Raw genomic sequence first — 15,054 nt, forward strand, 5'->3', positions numbered from 1 at the left:
ACTAGCACTTTCACTGTTTTCTTTTTTTGTTTGTTTTAATTGGAGGCTAATTACTTTATAATATTGTGGTGGGTTTTGCCATACATTCACATGAATCAGCCATGGGTGTACATGTGTTCCCCATCCTGACCCTCCCTCCCACCTCCCTCCCCATCCCACCCCTCAGGGTCATCCCAGTGCACCAGCCCTGAGCACCCTGCTTCATGCACTGTTTTCTTTTATTCTGACAGTAAAGGAGTTCTGTTGAGAGGAAACCTGGGATTCCTCTGGCTTTCCAGACCAGGAGTCAAGGAAGGGAGCTGGAGATCTGATAAGAGATTCTTACAAAGGCCAGGCAGAGAAGCTGGGGGCTGGTTCCAAGGAAATGTGCAAGGTTGCCGAGAAGTGGTCTGACCTGGGGCGTATCCTGAGGGCAGAGGCGGGAGGTGGGGCTAATGGAGTCACATGGAGAGGGAAGGGAAACCGGGAGGGCGCCTAGCTTGGGGCCTGAGCCTGGGATTTCACCGCAGTTGGGGGACTGGTCTGGAGCCTGACTTATCTGATCCCCTCTCCAGAAGGTCAGTGGTCACTCACCACCCCCAGGGTGATCCCTGGATCTGCTTTGGAAGAAGTCCTGGTAGAATGAGTTTCTGGTTAGGTTCTACTCACCAAGTACCCACTGTGCCCATGTCTACCAGTGCTGATACCCACTGTCGGAAGGGGAAAGACAGGCTGTGTCCACGCTGGTTCTGGCCCCACAAAGCCCACAGTCAGGGTTGGGAGTAGAGACATTCCGGGAAAACCAGAATATGCATTTCCCAAAATTTCAACAGAGCAATAAAGATCGTGTATCAACTCTATAATCGGGGGTGGAGGGTGTTTCTATTTTTTAATTCTGACTTGCTCCAGGCTCCACCAGTCCCAAGTTGGCAAGTGGGAAACCCAGTAGATTGAGGGAGGGTTGGCCAGGTTAGCCGAGTTCCCGGAAAAACTGCTTCTTACCCAGGGAGGAGGGGTGGTGGAAGGGTGTGTGTTGGGGGTGGGGAGGTACATTCTTGTGAGCAGCTGAATTCAGAGCCACTCTGGAGAAAGAATGCTGAGCCTTGACCCCCTCCTGGCTCCTCTGGACTCTTCCTGGCTCTTCCTGGCTCCAGCCGGCTACAGGATAAACATTCATTAAACAGAAACCACAAAGAATCCCATAACAAGGTGGGCTGCCAGACAGAAGCTGGGAACGAAGGAGTGCTGGGTTAGCTGGGGGAGAGGCCCTTTGCCCAAAGAGAACACACCTGAGGCCCCATCCACATACACAGACCAGTAACAGAGGACAAAACCTCACTGGCTCTCTTGGGCGCCTCACTACCATTCTAGGCAGCACTATGGGGTGCCAGCCTCAGCCCTTACCAGGGCGCCAGAACACCAGCCTGAGGCCTCCCAACCACCACCAGGGAAGGCTGGGGATCAGCCCTGGAGTCACAGGGCCAGGAAGCCCTCCCAGCACCCCTGCCTGATCCCCAGCCCCCTCCAGTGGAATGTGCTCGGGTTGGGAAGGCGGTGGGGGCTTCCTTGGCAGGCTTGGTCCAGGATCAGGGCAGGGGCCCATAGAGACCAGAACATCCAGGGAAGATATGAGTCCCAGCTCAGTGAACTGAGGCCCCCAGCACACTGAAATCAAGACCTTCAGGCACAGAGATCCGTATCTGGGGTTTCAGAAGGAAGGGTTTGAGTCAGGGATGGGGAGGAGTCAGGAGGCTCCGGAATCCGGAACTTACCATTCCTGCCAGGCCTGCCGTTACCTGCTTCTTCCCGTAATCTTGACCTCTGAGAAATACAGTCAATCTCTGCTACAGGCCTAGTGAAACCCCTACACCAGTGGTACGGAGGGCAGAAATCTCGTTTCCAAGTCTGACCTGAGAGGTGTCAGCTGAGCAGACCTGCCGCTGACCACACACACTCACACACTCACAATCACACACATACATGCACCATCATTCACTTACTGTCACACAGGTGTGTATACACTGGCTCACTCACACACCCATACATATGCACACATGTACACACTCGAACATGCTCTCATACACTCTCCACACTCAATCACGTGTTCACACATACACTCACACACGCACACTCACATGCTCACTATCACACTCATTCACTCACTCACCCACATATGGACACACCTTCACACATGCACACATGTACATATACTCTTTAACTCATATAGTCACATACTCACGTGCTCACACATACAGACACAGTTACACACATGCTCCTCCACCCAAAGCAGCTCTGCTCTCGCTGGTTTTGCACACCCAGCTTCCCATAAAGGTTTGCAGAGGGTTCACCCTCTTCTAAAGCTCAACAATGGGCACTTTCGCCCAACTCTGACTGTTTGCAGGTCAGGAGAGAAGACAGGAGACGGACTGGGCCTGCCTGAGTTTTCCCAAACGGAGACCAGCAAGCAGTTACCCGGGATCCAGGCTGCCTGCCCCCAGGGAAGAGCTGAGCTCCCAGAAGAGAAAGGGGTAAACACTGCAGGCTCCTGACAAGAGCAGGTGGCAGGCTGGGGACAGAGGAGGGACATGTATGAAGGGCTGATGGAGCTCGGGGAAGGAGAGCAGCCTGAGTGAGACCTGGGATGAGAAGACCCCTGGGTAAATAGAGTGAGGACACCAAAGTGGCAGATGGGTGGAAAGTCCCAGAAACGAGCCCTGTAAAAACAGCCCAAATGTACTGAGTCCTTACTGCATGCCTGGTTCTGTTCAAATATGTAGCAAACACTGACTTTTTTAAGCCATCAGAGCTCTGCTGGGCTGCAGAAACTGTTGCAAACAGCAGTATCCCCATTTTACCCACCAGGAAACTGAGAGCAACTTGCTTAAGCTTCAAGGTTGGTAAGCGGCAGAACTGTGATTTGAACCCAGGAGGTCTGGACTTGTGCCTCCTGGTCTAACTTCTGTGCCAAAAGAGAATCAGAGGCTGAAGAGCTGGCTAAATTCAGACAAGGAAAAGCCTTTGCAGCTCAGGCTACTAGATTTGATTTTTTCTTTTTTTTCCCTGCAGAAGCCAACAATGGTTTTTGAGTCCGGAGGTGACACATGCGGTGTTGGATGAGTCAGACCACTGGGAGCCAGGTCCCTGAAGCTGGGAACACAGGGCTGTCATTCCATGTGAGTGTCCCAGCCCCTCCTTTACTCCTTCAGTCTGCTGCCCCCATCACCCTAGCCTCATCCTCATCCTCAGGCCAGCTTTGATCAAGTCACACTGCTCACAAACCTTCAGCTGTTCACAAACAAAAGCTGTGACTCTCAGAGTAGCTCTCAGATCCCCTGGGACAGCATCACCTGGGAAGCTTGTTTAAAGTACTGATTCCTGGCTTCCGCCCCAGGGTTACTGAATCCAATCTCTACAGGTGAGCCTACATTTTTTTAAATTTTGTTTATTTATTCATCTATCTGGCTGCATCAGGTCTTCGTTGTGGCACACAAGATCTTTGCTGCAGGATCTTTCTTTGCAGTGCATAGACTCTCTAGTTGTGGCGTGAGAGCTCAGTCGTTGTGGCCAGCAGATTTAGTTGCTTGGGAATGTGGGATCTTAGTTCCCCAATCAGGGATTGAACCCATGTCCTCCAAATTACAAGGCAGATTCTTAACCACTGAACCACCCGGAAAGTCCATACATTTTTTTAATAAGTTTCCTTTTTCAGTATGCTCCTCCAGGTGATTCTAAGTCTTGCTGAAGTTTGAGAACCATTAGCCCAAGAGTGAGATCCCTCAAACTCCTGTTTTGAAACCACCTGGGAGATGCAGGAGAGACAAAAATAAATCAGCCCAGAAAAGCCTAGCCATAGGCAATTTACCTGCCAGCAGGGGAAGGCTCTGCTAGCATGACCACAGCTTGGGGTGTGGAGTAAGAGACCCAGTTCCAGGCCTAGTTTTGCTGCTCTCTAACTGGATGACCTTGGGAGGCTCTGATGATCAAAGCCTCATTTTGCCCAGCTGTCAAACTGTCAAGAACTATAAGAATCTGAGATTTACTCTTTTTTGCAATCTAACAAGATAGCCTGCCACAGTTTTGTGAACTCTGGCAGAAGACATGAGATTCCCAGGTCAGAGACAAAGGACCTCATAACTCACAGTACAACAAGCCACTCAAGCTTCATATTTGCATTGATTCCTCTCGCCCTGCCCCCAACCTCAAGTTCCACGGGAACAACACAAAGCTTAATCCAGCCAGCTGCTTCGTATGCAATGGGTTTGCATCACAGCTGAGAAACCCCAAGCTTTGGGAAACCAAGCCTCTCACAATGAACTACAAACAAACCTGTCTGATCTTTCCTCCAACAGAACTAGCATCATTTATACAGAGCAGTTAAATTAAAAAAAAAAAAAAAAAAACTTGCCTCTGCTCAAGAGGGAAGTGCTATCTCTATCTTCCAAGAAAGTTTACTACTTTTTTAAAAAATTGAAGTATAGTAGATTTACAATATTGAGTTAGTTTCAGAGGCACAGCAAAGTGATTCCATTATACATATTTTGTCAGTTTTTTTCCATTATAAGTTATCACAAGATGTCGAATATAGTTCCCTCTGGGGATGGGGGTGGGGGTGGGGGGGTTGTTCAGTCTATCAGTCATGTCTGACTCTTTGCAACCCCAGCCAGCCTCCTCTATCTGTGGATTTTCCCGGCAAGAACACTGGAATGGGTTGCAATTTCCTCCTCCAGGGGATCTTCCAGGCCCAGGGATTGAACCCGTATTTCCTGCATCTCCTGCATTGGCAGCCAGATTCTTTGATCACTGAGCGACCCGGGAAACCCAATAGTTCCCTGTACTAGTCAGTAAATCCTTACTATTTATCTATTTTATATATAGTGGTATGTATCTATTAATCCCATCCTCCTAATTTATCTCTCCCTACTCCTGCCCTTTGATAAACATGTTTGTTTTCTTTGAGTCTATTTCTGCTTCATATTTGACATATAAGTGATATCATATAATATTCATCTTTGTATGACTTATTTCACTCAGTATGATGTTCTCTAGGTCTATCCATGTTGCCACAAATGGCAATATTTCACTCTTTTTTTTCTACCTATATATATTCATATCTATATTATCCATTCATCTTCTTTACCCATTCATCCATTGATAGATACCTAGGTTGCTTCCATGTTTTGACCATGATAAATAATGCTGCTATGAACATTGGGGTGCATATATCTTTTCAAATTAGAGTTTTTGTCTTTCCAGATATATACCCAGGAGTGGGATTGCTGGATCATATGGCCATTTTATTTTTAGTTTTTCAGGGAACCTCCATACTGTTTTCCTCAGTGACTGCATCAATTTACATTCCCACCAAAGGTGCAGGAGGGTTCCCTTTTCTCCACACCCTCTCCAGCATTTATTGTTTATAGACTTTTTGATGATGGCCATTCTAACAGACGTGAGGTGTAGTTTTGATTTGCATTTTTCTAGTAATTAGCAATATTGAGCATCTTCTCATTAAAAGAAGTTTGGTTTCCCAGAGCTTGGGGTTTCACAGCTGTGTGCCTGTTGGCCATCTGTATGTCTTCTTTGGAGAAATGTCTATATAGATCTTCTGCCCATTTTTTGATTGGGTTGTTGGTTTGTTTGATATTGAGTTGTATGAGCTTAATTTGGAAATTAAGCCTTTGTTGGCCACACTGTTTACAAATATTTTCTCCCAGTCCATAAGCTGTCTTTCTGACTTGTTTATGGCTTCCTTTGCTGTGCAAAAGCCTTTAAGTTTGATTAGGTCCCATTTGTTTCTTTTTGTTTTTGTGTCTTTTGCCTTGGGAGCCTGACCTAAGGAAACATTACTACAATTTATGTCAGAGAACATTTTGCCCATGTCTTCTAAGGGTTTTATGTGTCTTGTCTTATATTTAGGCCTTTAAACCATTTTGAGTTTATTTTTGTTTGTGGTGTGAGGGGGTGTTCTAACTTCATTGGTTTAAGTGTGGCTATCCAGCTTTCATTGGAAGGACTGATGCTGAAGCTGAAACTCCAATACTTTGGCCACCTCATGTGAAGAGTTGACTCATTGGAAAAGACCCTGATGCTGGGAGGGATTGGGGGCAGGAGGAGAAGGGGACGACAGAGGATGAGATGGCCGGATGGCATCACCGACTCGATGGACATGTGTTTGAGTAAACTCCAGGAGTTTGTGATGGACAGGGAGGCCTGGCGTGCTGCAATTCATAGGGTCCCAAAGAGTCGGACACGACTGAGCGACTGAACTGAACTGAACTGAACTGATCCAGCTTTCCAAGCACCACTGGCTGAAGAGACTGTCTTTTCTCCACAGTATATTCTTGCTTCCTTTGTCAAAGATTAATTGACCATAGGTGTGTGGATGAAAGTTCGTGACTAAAATATCCTTGAAAAAACAGACCAGAACAAAAACTGTCAGTGCCTCCCCATTGCAGATGAGCACAAATGCAGATGAGATCCATGGAGAACTGTCTGTCAATACTAATGAAAAAATCAAACTTCATTTTGCATGGAAATTATAAACTTTAAATCTGATCATGTAAGTGAAAGTTTCTTGGAAAATGAGGGATAATTATGGAGGAGATAAAATAAGGAGGCAATAACTGGAGTCAAAGGTGTAAACTGATAAGCAGGAAGCCTTTCACTACAGAACTTGTGGGAACAACCAAGGGGAAGTATTTGCAAGCTGTAGCATGAACCCATGCCAACAGCCTGAAGACATTTAAAGAGTTCATACAAATAACCAACTAAGAGATCAGCAACCCAGGAAGAAAAATGGAGCCAAGTATGTGAGCAAACAGTTCCCAGAAAAGGATACACAAATTGCATTTAGACATATGAAAATATTCAACCTCACTCCTATAAGACAAATACAAATTTAGATTATCATGATTTCTCATTTTTACATGTCAGATTGGTAAAGATGAAAAGAATTGATAAGTTCCTATTTGTTAGGCATATGTGTCTGTGTGTGTGTGCGTGTTTTCACATGCACACACTAGTCGCTCAGGTCAACTCTTTGCAACCCCATGGACTGTAGCCCACCAGGCTGCTCTGTCTACAGGATTCTCCAGGCAAGAATACTGGAGTGGGTTGGCAGTTCCTTCTTCAGGAGATCTTCCCAAACCAGGGACTGAACCCAAGTCTCCCACACTGCAGGCAGATTCTTTACTGTCTGGGCCACCAGGGAAGCCCTGTTAGGCATATGGGGAACTGAAAAATCCACCCATTGTTAGTAGGAGAAAAATCAGTATAAACTCTATAAACGGTGATTTCCAACTTCCATCAAAATTTTAAATATAATCCTTTGACCTGTCAACTTCTCTTACAGGTACTTACCTTTTGAGTATATTTTTGCACACATGCAAAATGACATGACATCCTAGCATATTCATTAGTGTTATTTATAATAGTAAAAGGTGGAAACCACTAAATGCCCATTATGTGATACCTTGATACAATAGAAACATGTGCAACCGTCAGTAAGAATGAGGTAGCTCTATATGGTACTGATAGAAAGATTTCCCAAATACTTTGTTAGATGAAAAATTAAGATAGCAGAGCAAAGAATATTATTTGCTACCCTTGATATATGTGCTCCAGGGAAGAACTTGGACACACGTCTATTTGTATATGCACAGGACAGCTCCAGAAAAATACACGTGAAAGTGACAGCAAGAGAGGCTTCCTGGGAGGGGATCTGGGAGGCTGAAGTCAAAGAATGCAGGAGGACTAACATTTTTCTTGTCTATCTTTCATACTTTTAAGTTTTGTACTGTAAGGGGTTTCCCTGGATAAAACTCTCTGCTCCCAATGCAGGAGGCCCAGGTTCCATCCCTGGTTAGGAAACTGGATCCCACACGCTACAACTAAGACCTGACGCTGGGCCAAATAAAATAAGTAAATATTTTAAAAATTAAAAATAAATTGTGTACTATATTTTGCAGGTAGTACTATGGGGTTGCAAAGTTGGACACAACTTAGTGACTGAGCATGTACACACCTCTTCCAAAAACTGCATATAAAGTACATTTGTTTAAAAAAAAATATTAGGCTTTCAGATCTGCTAAGAAATTTGGATGACCTGAGGCCCAAGCCTGGGCCCGGTAGGGCCTCAAGACTGCAGCGCCTCTGGACCTCGGTGGCTGCAGGTGGCCACCCTGACCTGTGTCCAGAGCCATGCCCAGAAAGCATCATTCATTGCCTTATCCGTCTGCTGCATGTGTGCTCTGAGCCAGGCCCTGCACCAGCTGCAGAATACAGAGATGAAAGAGACCCAGGGCCATTCCCTGGCCAGCTCCCCATATAGTGGGCGAGGTAGAGGTGGGGGGAGGGAAGCTCTGTACAAATACTCCAGGGCAGAGGCTAAGCAGTGCCGTGCAGCAGTTAAAATTAATCAATGACTGGCAGGACAAAGACAAGCTGCCTTTGAAACGAGACACACCTTGATTTAAGCACTACTTATTAGCCCGGTCCAGTTGTTCCACCTCTCCAAGCTTCAGTTTCCTCCCCCATAAAATGTGGCCTGGGTTTGATTTACAGATCCACTATTTAAGGCCACATCATCCAAGGCCAGTTACTTGACCTCAGTTTCCTCATCTCTGAAATGGGGTTAACAGCACCCAACTCAGAGTTTGTGGGAGATAAATAAAAATCATATGTAATATAATGAACAGTGCCTGGCACATGCAGAGCCTTCTACAGTTGATGGGATGTAACACCAGTAAGAGAATGGAAAGGGATATGACCCCCAGCTCTGCGTGGGAGGCTGCTCAGCAGACACGGATTTTTGTCAATGAATGCAGGGTGTTCTGGAGCTGGGAGCAGTTAGGTGCAGCTGGGGAGTACAGCTGGAGGAGAGAAGGAGGGAATCAGTGGTGTGGAGGCTGGGAAGGCCACGTAGGGGAGACAAGCCCAGACCTGCACTTCTGCAGGGGAAAGAGTAGTGCTGATTCTAAAGCTCTCAGCCGTGGGGCTGAGAACAGCCACTGAAGGACAATTATAAAGGCCAAATTGGCCATGACTGGTCCCTCAATAAAGCATGGTGCGTGTGTGCGTGCTGTGTCACTTCAGTCGTGTCCAACTCTGTGTGACCCTATGGACCTGACTCCTGCCAGACTCCTCTGTCCATGGGATTCTCCAGGCACGAAAAATGGAGTGGGTTGCCATGCCCTCCTCCAGGGAATCTCCTGACCCAGGGACTGAACCTCCATCTCCTGCATTGCAGACAGATTCTTTACTGTCTGAGCCACTAGGGAAGCAGTGGAATGAAGGCTTAACAGTGATGCTAACCAGCCCCCAAAGGGCCCACCCCAGCCCCTCCACCCCTCAGGGGCAATCTTTGCCCCTTCAAATCAGAGGTCATCTATGTTTATTTGGAAATGGAGCAGGCACTGGCCTTTCAGCTTTTCCAGGCCTGTTCGCCCTGTTTCTGCGATCAGGCACAAGGCACTGGCAGCAGCTGCTTTTGTCCTCATGCCCCTGCCCCTGCTGGGCCGTTCTCTCCACTTGCAGTGTCCTCACCCTCTGCCATCAGAGATCTAACCCTACCCCTGCTCCAGTGTCCACTATGACCCTCCAAAGATGTGCAAGTCCTGACCCCCAGGAGCTATGACTATGCATCTCACATGGCAAAGGGGGGCCGTGCAGATGTCATTAAGTTAAAGATCTTGAGATGGACAGGGTATCCTGGATCATCTAAATGGGCTCAGTGCAATCACAAGGGTTCTTATAAGAGGGAAGCAAGATGGTCAAAATCAGAGACAGAAGAGGTAACCATGGAAACAGAGGTTGGAGAGATGCACCCTGAAGGAGATAGGGGCCATGAGCCTAGGAACACAGGCAGCCTCTAAGCTAGAAAAGATAAGGAAACAGATTCTCCCCTAAAACCTCCAGAATGAACACAGTTCTGGTAACACCTTGACTTTAGCCCATAAGACCCATTTCAGACTTCCCACCTTTAGAACTATAAGATATTGAGTTTGTATTAAGATACTAAGTTGTTTTTTTTTTTTTTTTTTTTATTAGTTGGAGGCCAATCACTTCACAACATTTCAGTGGGTTTTGTCATACATTGATACTAAGCTTGAGGTAACTTTTTCAATAGGAAACCAAAATACCACTTCTTTCAAGCATCTGGGACCCCTGGCATCCTCCCCACCCCAACTCCTTCCCTCCTCTGAGCCTGTCTGGGGCTTTATCTGACCCTCCCCTGGGCTGTCTTCTCCCCACCTGGTGAGAGGTTGTTGTTGTTCAGTCACTCAATCATGTCCAACTCTTTATGACCCTGTGGACTGCTGCATGCCAGGCTTCCCTGTCCTTCACCATCTCCAAGAGTTTGCTCAAACTCATGTCCATTAAGTCAGTGATGCCATCCAACCATCTCATCCTCTGTCATCCCCCTCTCCTCCTGCCTTCAATCTTTCCCAGCATCAGGGTCTTTTCCAGTGAGTCAGCTCTTCACATCAGCTGGCCAAAGTCTTGGAGCTTCAGCTTCAGCATTAGTCCTTCTAATGACTTTTCAGGGTTGACTTCCTTTAGGACTGACTGGTTTGATCTCCTTGCAGTCCAAGGGACTCTCAAGAGTCTTCTCTAGCACCACAACATGAAGGCATCAATTCTTCGGTGCTCAGCCTTTTTTATTGTCCAGCTCTCATATCCGTACATGACTACTGGAAAAACCATATCTTTGACTAGATGGACCTTTGTAGGCAAAGTAATGTCTCTGCTTTTTAATATGCTGTCTAGGTTAGTCATAGCTTTTCTTTCAAGGAGCAAGCGTCTTTTAATTTCATGGCTGCAGGGACTGTCCACAGTGATTTTGGAGCCCAAAAAAATAAAGTCTGTTACTGTTTCCATTGTTTCGCCATCTATTTGCCATGAAGTGATGGGACCAGATGCCATGATCTTCATTTTTTGAATGCTGAGGTTTAAGCCAGCTTTTTCAACTCTCCTCTTTCACCTTCATCAAGAGGCTCTTCAATTCTTCATTTTCTGCCATAATGGTGGTATCATCTGCATATCTGAGGTTATTGGTATTTCTCCTGGCAATCTTGATTCCAGCTCGTACGTCATCCAGCCTGGCATTTCACATAATGTACTCTGCATATAAGTTAAATAAGCAGGGTGACAATACACAGCCTTAATGTACTCCTTTCCCAATTTGGAACCAGTCCGTTGTTCCAAGGAACAATAAAAAACTGTTGCTTCTTGATCTGCGTACAGGTTTCCCAGGAGGCAGGTCAGGTGGTCTGGTATTCCCATCTCTTTGAGAATTTTCCACAGTTTGTTGTGATCCATACAGTCAAGGGCTTTAGCAGAGTCAATGAAGCAGAAGTAGATGTTTTTCTGAAATTCTCTAGCTTTTTCTGTGATCCAACGGATGTTGGCAATTTGATCTTTGGTTCCTCTGCCTTTTCAAAATCCAGCTTGTACATACTGTTGAAGTCTAGCTTGAAGGATTTTAAGCATTACTTGGCTAGCATGTGAAATGAGTGCAATTGTGTGATAGTTTGAACATTCTTTGGCATTGCCTTTCTTTGGAATTGGAATGAAAACTGACCTTTTCCAGACCTGTGGCCACTGCTGAGTTTTCCAAATTTGCTGGCATATTGAGTGCAGCACTTTCACAGCATCATCTTTTAGGATTTGAAAGAGCTCAGCTGGAATTCCATCACTTCCACTAGCTTAGTTTGTAGTGATGTTTCCTAAGGACCACTCAGCTTCACTCTCCAGGATATCTGACTCTAGGTGAGTGATCACACTATCATGGTTATCTGGGCCATTAAGATCTTTTTTATATAGTTCTTCTGGTGAGAGGTAGTTGGGTTCTTATCCCCTCTATTAGATGGTGAGCTCCTTGAGGGCGGGGCCTGGCTATTAATATTTTTGCCCCCATCATCCTGATGATTCTCCATCCTTCCTTCCATCCTTCCAGATCTGCCCCGAAGGCTGATGTCTGGCTGCTCGGTTGGATCAGCCAATGGGAGGCAGCTGCAGGAGGTGGACAGGAGGGAAGAGAGTGGCCAGGCATGCACTCTCCCCACCGGGCAACTGTGGCACTGTCTCTGCAGAGCAGCCCTCCGGGCCGCAGCCCCACCAGCTCCCGTCACACTGCCCCCTCCTCCACTTGTCCCTCCAGCTCCCATGCTGCCGTCTGGTTGCTATGCCATCCCTGCTCCTGTCCAGACCTCCCGAAATAGTTCTTTCTGGAAAATCTATTCAGCTGACCTCAAGAGCCATAATATCCTGTGGGCATCTTGACCTGTGCAGGTGAGGCTGAAGCCCAAGAGGAAAGTCAGTTGCAAGGGGCCTGGTGCTCTTGTGGACACTGACTCTGTCTGTCTGTCTTAGATGGTGACCCCACCTGGGAGGAGAGGCCCACAGAGCATCTTCCTCCACCCTCAGCCATACAGGCAGGAAGAAAAGCTTTAGCCAGGGGGGATAGCAGAAGGGGGTGGGCAGCCGGGGGAGGAAAGCAGCCTGACCCTCACCCCCGTCGGGTTTCCAGACCCCACTCCCCCCATCCTCCCACACTTCAAGAGGTCCCAGGCCACATTTCTCCTTGTGCTCCAGCCCTGCTCTGGGGAGCTGGTGGTGTGGGGCAGGCGTGGTGCCATGGCCCAGCCTCCTTCCGCAGGGTGGCCTTGTACCTGGTGCCCCCAGGCCTGGCTGGCCCCAGCACTCCTGCCCCTTCACTGCCCAGCATCTGAACTGCTAAGTGACTCACCCCACATCCCTCACACCCTGCCCGGCCCTGACCCCTCCTGCCCTGGCCTTTCTCAGCTCCATCTCTGCACTGGCTCCAGCAGTCAGAGTGACACTGGCCCACGCTCTGCACCCCCAGAGTCCAGGGAAGGTTGCTCCTGCCTCACAGAAACAATAGGGCTCTGATGTCCCAGCCTGGGCAATCCCTCAGCCCCTGTTTCCCAGTCTGTGTACCAGAGACAGTGATCCTACCTACCGCGGCAACCCCCCCCCCCCCCCCCCCCCGCCCCACCGACCCCAGGCTACGCAGAGGTTCAAATAGAAGAGGGGACTGCAAGGCGAAGCAGAGTATGGCATCTGAGCCGCCGGAAAAGGAGGAGGTGTCCACCCTGGAGCCAGCCATTGGTTTCCTACCGAGCAGGCTGCCTGCCACCGGGCTGACTTAACAAACTCCGGGGGAGAACAGCATGTATATTATCTATAGTGAAACAGATCACCAGCCCAGGTGGGATGCATAAGACAAGTGCTCGGGCCTGGTGCACTGGGAAGACCCAGAGGAACCGGGTGGAGAGGGAGGTGGGAGGGGGGATCAGGATGGGGAATACATGTAACTCCATGGCTGATTCATGTCAATGTATGACAAAACCCACTGCAATGTTGTGAAGTAATTAGCCTCCAACTAATAAAAATAAATGAAAAACAAACAAACAAACAACAACAAAAAAAAAACTCCGGGGGCCTGCCGCTCTCTTTGTCCTCAGGAGGCTGAGCTGGCTCCGCCTGCGCCGACGCCCAGGACCAGGCCAAGTCGGTGTCACAGCGCCCCCTGGAGGCCGCATGGGGACTCGCCGCCCCGTCACCAGATAAGGCCCTCCCCTTTCTGCATCCCTGCGCTTGGTTCGGAGAGGGGAGGGAAGGTCTGTCTGAGCAAGGGCAGGCCCGACTCTCCAGGCTACTCCCTGGCCTCCCTATGGAGAGCAAACGGGCACTGAGCTGAGAATAGCACAGGAAGAAGAGCCGCAGAAGGGCTGGAAATCCGAAGACCACGGTTTTAGCTGTGGGACCCTGGGCTTGTGTCTATGCCTCTCTGGACAACGAAGGAGTCGGAGAGGCCATCTAAGGAAAGGTACCTGTCCTCCCAGTTCTGAAGCTGTAATTTGTCTGACGCTCAGTTTCCTCGGCTTCCCTGGTGGCTCAGACGGTAGAGTCTTCCTGCGATGCCGGAGACCCCGGTTCGATCCCTGGGTCGGGAAGATCCCCTGGAGAAGGAAATGGCAACCCACGCCAGTATTCTTGCCCGGAAAATCCCATAGACGGAGGAGCGTGGTAGGCTACAGTCCATGGGGTCACAAAGAGTCGGACACGACTGAGTGACTTCACTTTCTTTCCTTTCCTTTCGGTTTCCTCAAGAACAAAATGGCCACAAGGGGCCGCTACAGCCTCGGCTGTAAAGGAAGGTGGCGCTGATGACGCCGCCTGCACTTTCGCAGGTGAACTACACGCCCCACCACGCCCCGGTGGGCGGTCAACCCCGCCATCCTCCTCCCAGTACCACCCCTGATGGAGTCACGTGTGTGTGCTCAGTCGTGTCTGACTCTTTGCGGCCCCATGGACTGTAGCCGGCCACGCTCCTCTATCCATGAAATTTTCCAGGCAAGAATACTGGAGATTTCCTACTGCAGGGAATCTACTCAACCCAGGGATCGAACCCGCGGTCTCTTGAGTCTGCTTCGTCTCCTGCATTGCAGGCGGATTGTTTTACAGCCGAGCCACCTAGAAAACCCAGCTGAAATCACAGTGTAACCCAAATATTTACAACCTTACCAGAATACGACCGTCCCCTCGATTCCTAGTTCTATTGGGTGTGGAGCTTAGTAGGACTCTTAGGAGATGAAACTACAGAAAGCTGGGCAAACTAGAAGCGTATCTTCAGTGGGACTGGATTCCTTGCAAGGGGCTGAGACAAATTCCCAAAAGGAAATCCTATCAGCGACGGAATCCCATGTATGTGGGCTCAAATCCAGGAGGGCAGAGAGTCCCCAAGTAGCTGTTGGTCCTTAGACAAGCCACTAAACGTCTCTGAACTTTGATCTCCTCCCACAACCACCTGATAGGAGGAAACACTGTAGGTGTGGGGGTTTAATATTTGAAGGGGGGCACCACCAAGCTCCCCTTACCCCCAGCAGTTGCCCTGCACAAATAGAAAATGTGGGTGTAGGCAAGGGGTTCAGAGCAGCCTCAGAGCAGCCCCTGAGATCACTCTAGTAATCTAACATCAGAACGTTCCTCAGCCTAAATGTCCTGCACTGTCGGTGGGAATGTAAATTGATGCAACCACTATGGAGACCA

The 15,054-nt window shown here is 48.4% G+C and overlaps 1 long non-coding RNA gene across 1 annotated transcript; it reads left to right on the top strand.

Annotated features, from left to right (window-relative positions):
* Positions 1-522: 522 nt before the first annotated feature.
* Positions 523-12,731, top strand: LOC133056098 (uncharacterized). The gene is made up of 3 exons (XR_009692731.1): positions 523-557; positions 3,046-3,152; positions 11,936-12,731. It is a non-coding gene; the product is annotated as an uncharacterized LOC133056098 (long non-coding RNA).
* The last annotated feature ends 2,323 nt before the right edge of the window (positions 12,732-15,054 follow it).

Source organism: Dama dama, chromosome 5, assembly GCF_033118175.1.
Source record: "Dama dama isolate Ldn47 chromosome 5, ASM3311817v1, whole genome shotgun sequence".
NCBI lineage: Eukaryota > Metazoa > Chordata > Mammalia > Artiodactyla > Cervidae > Dama > Dama dama.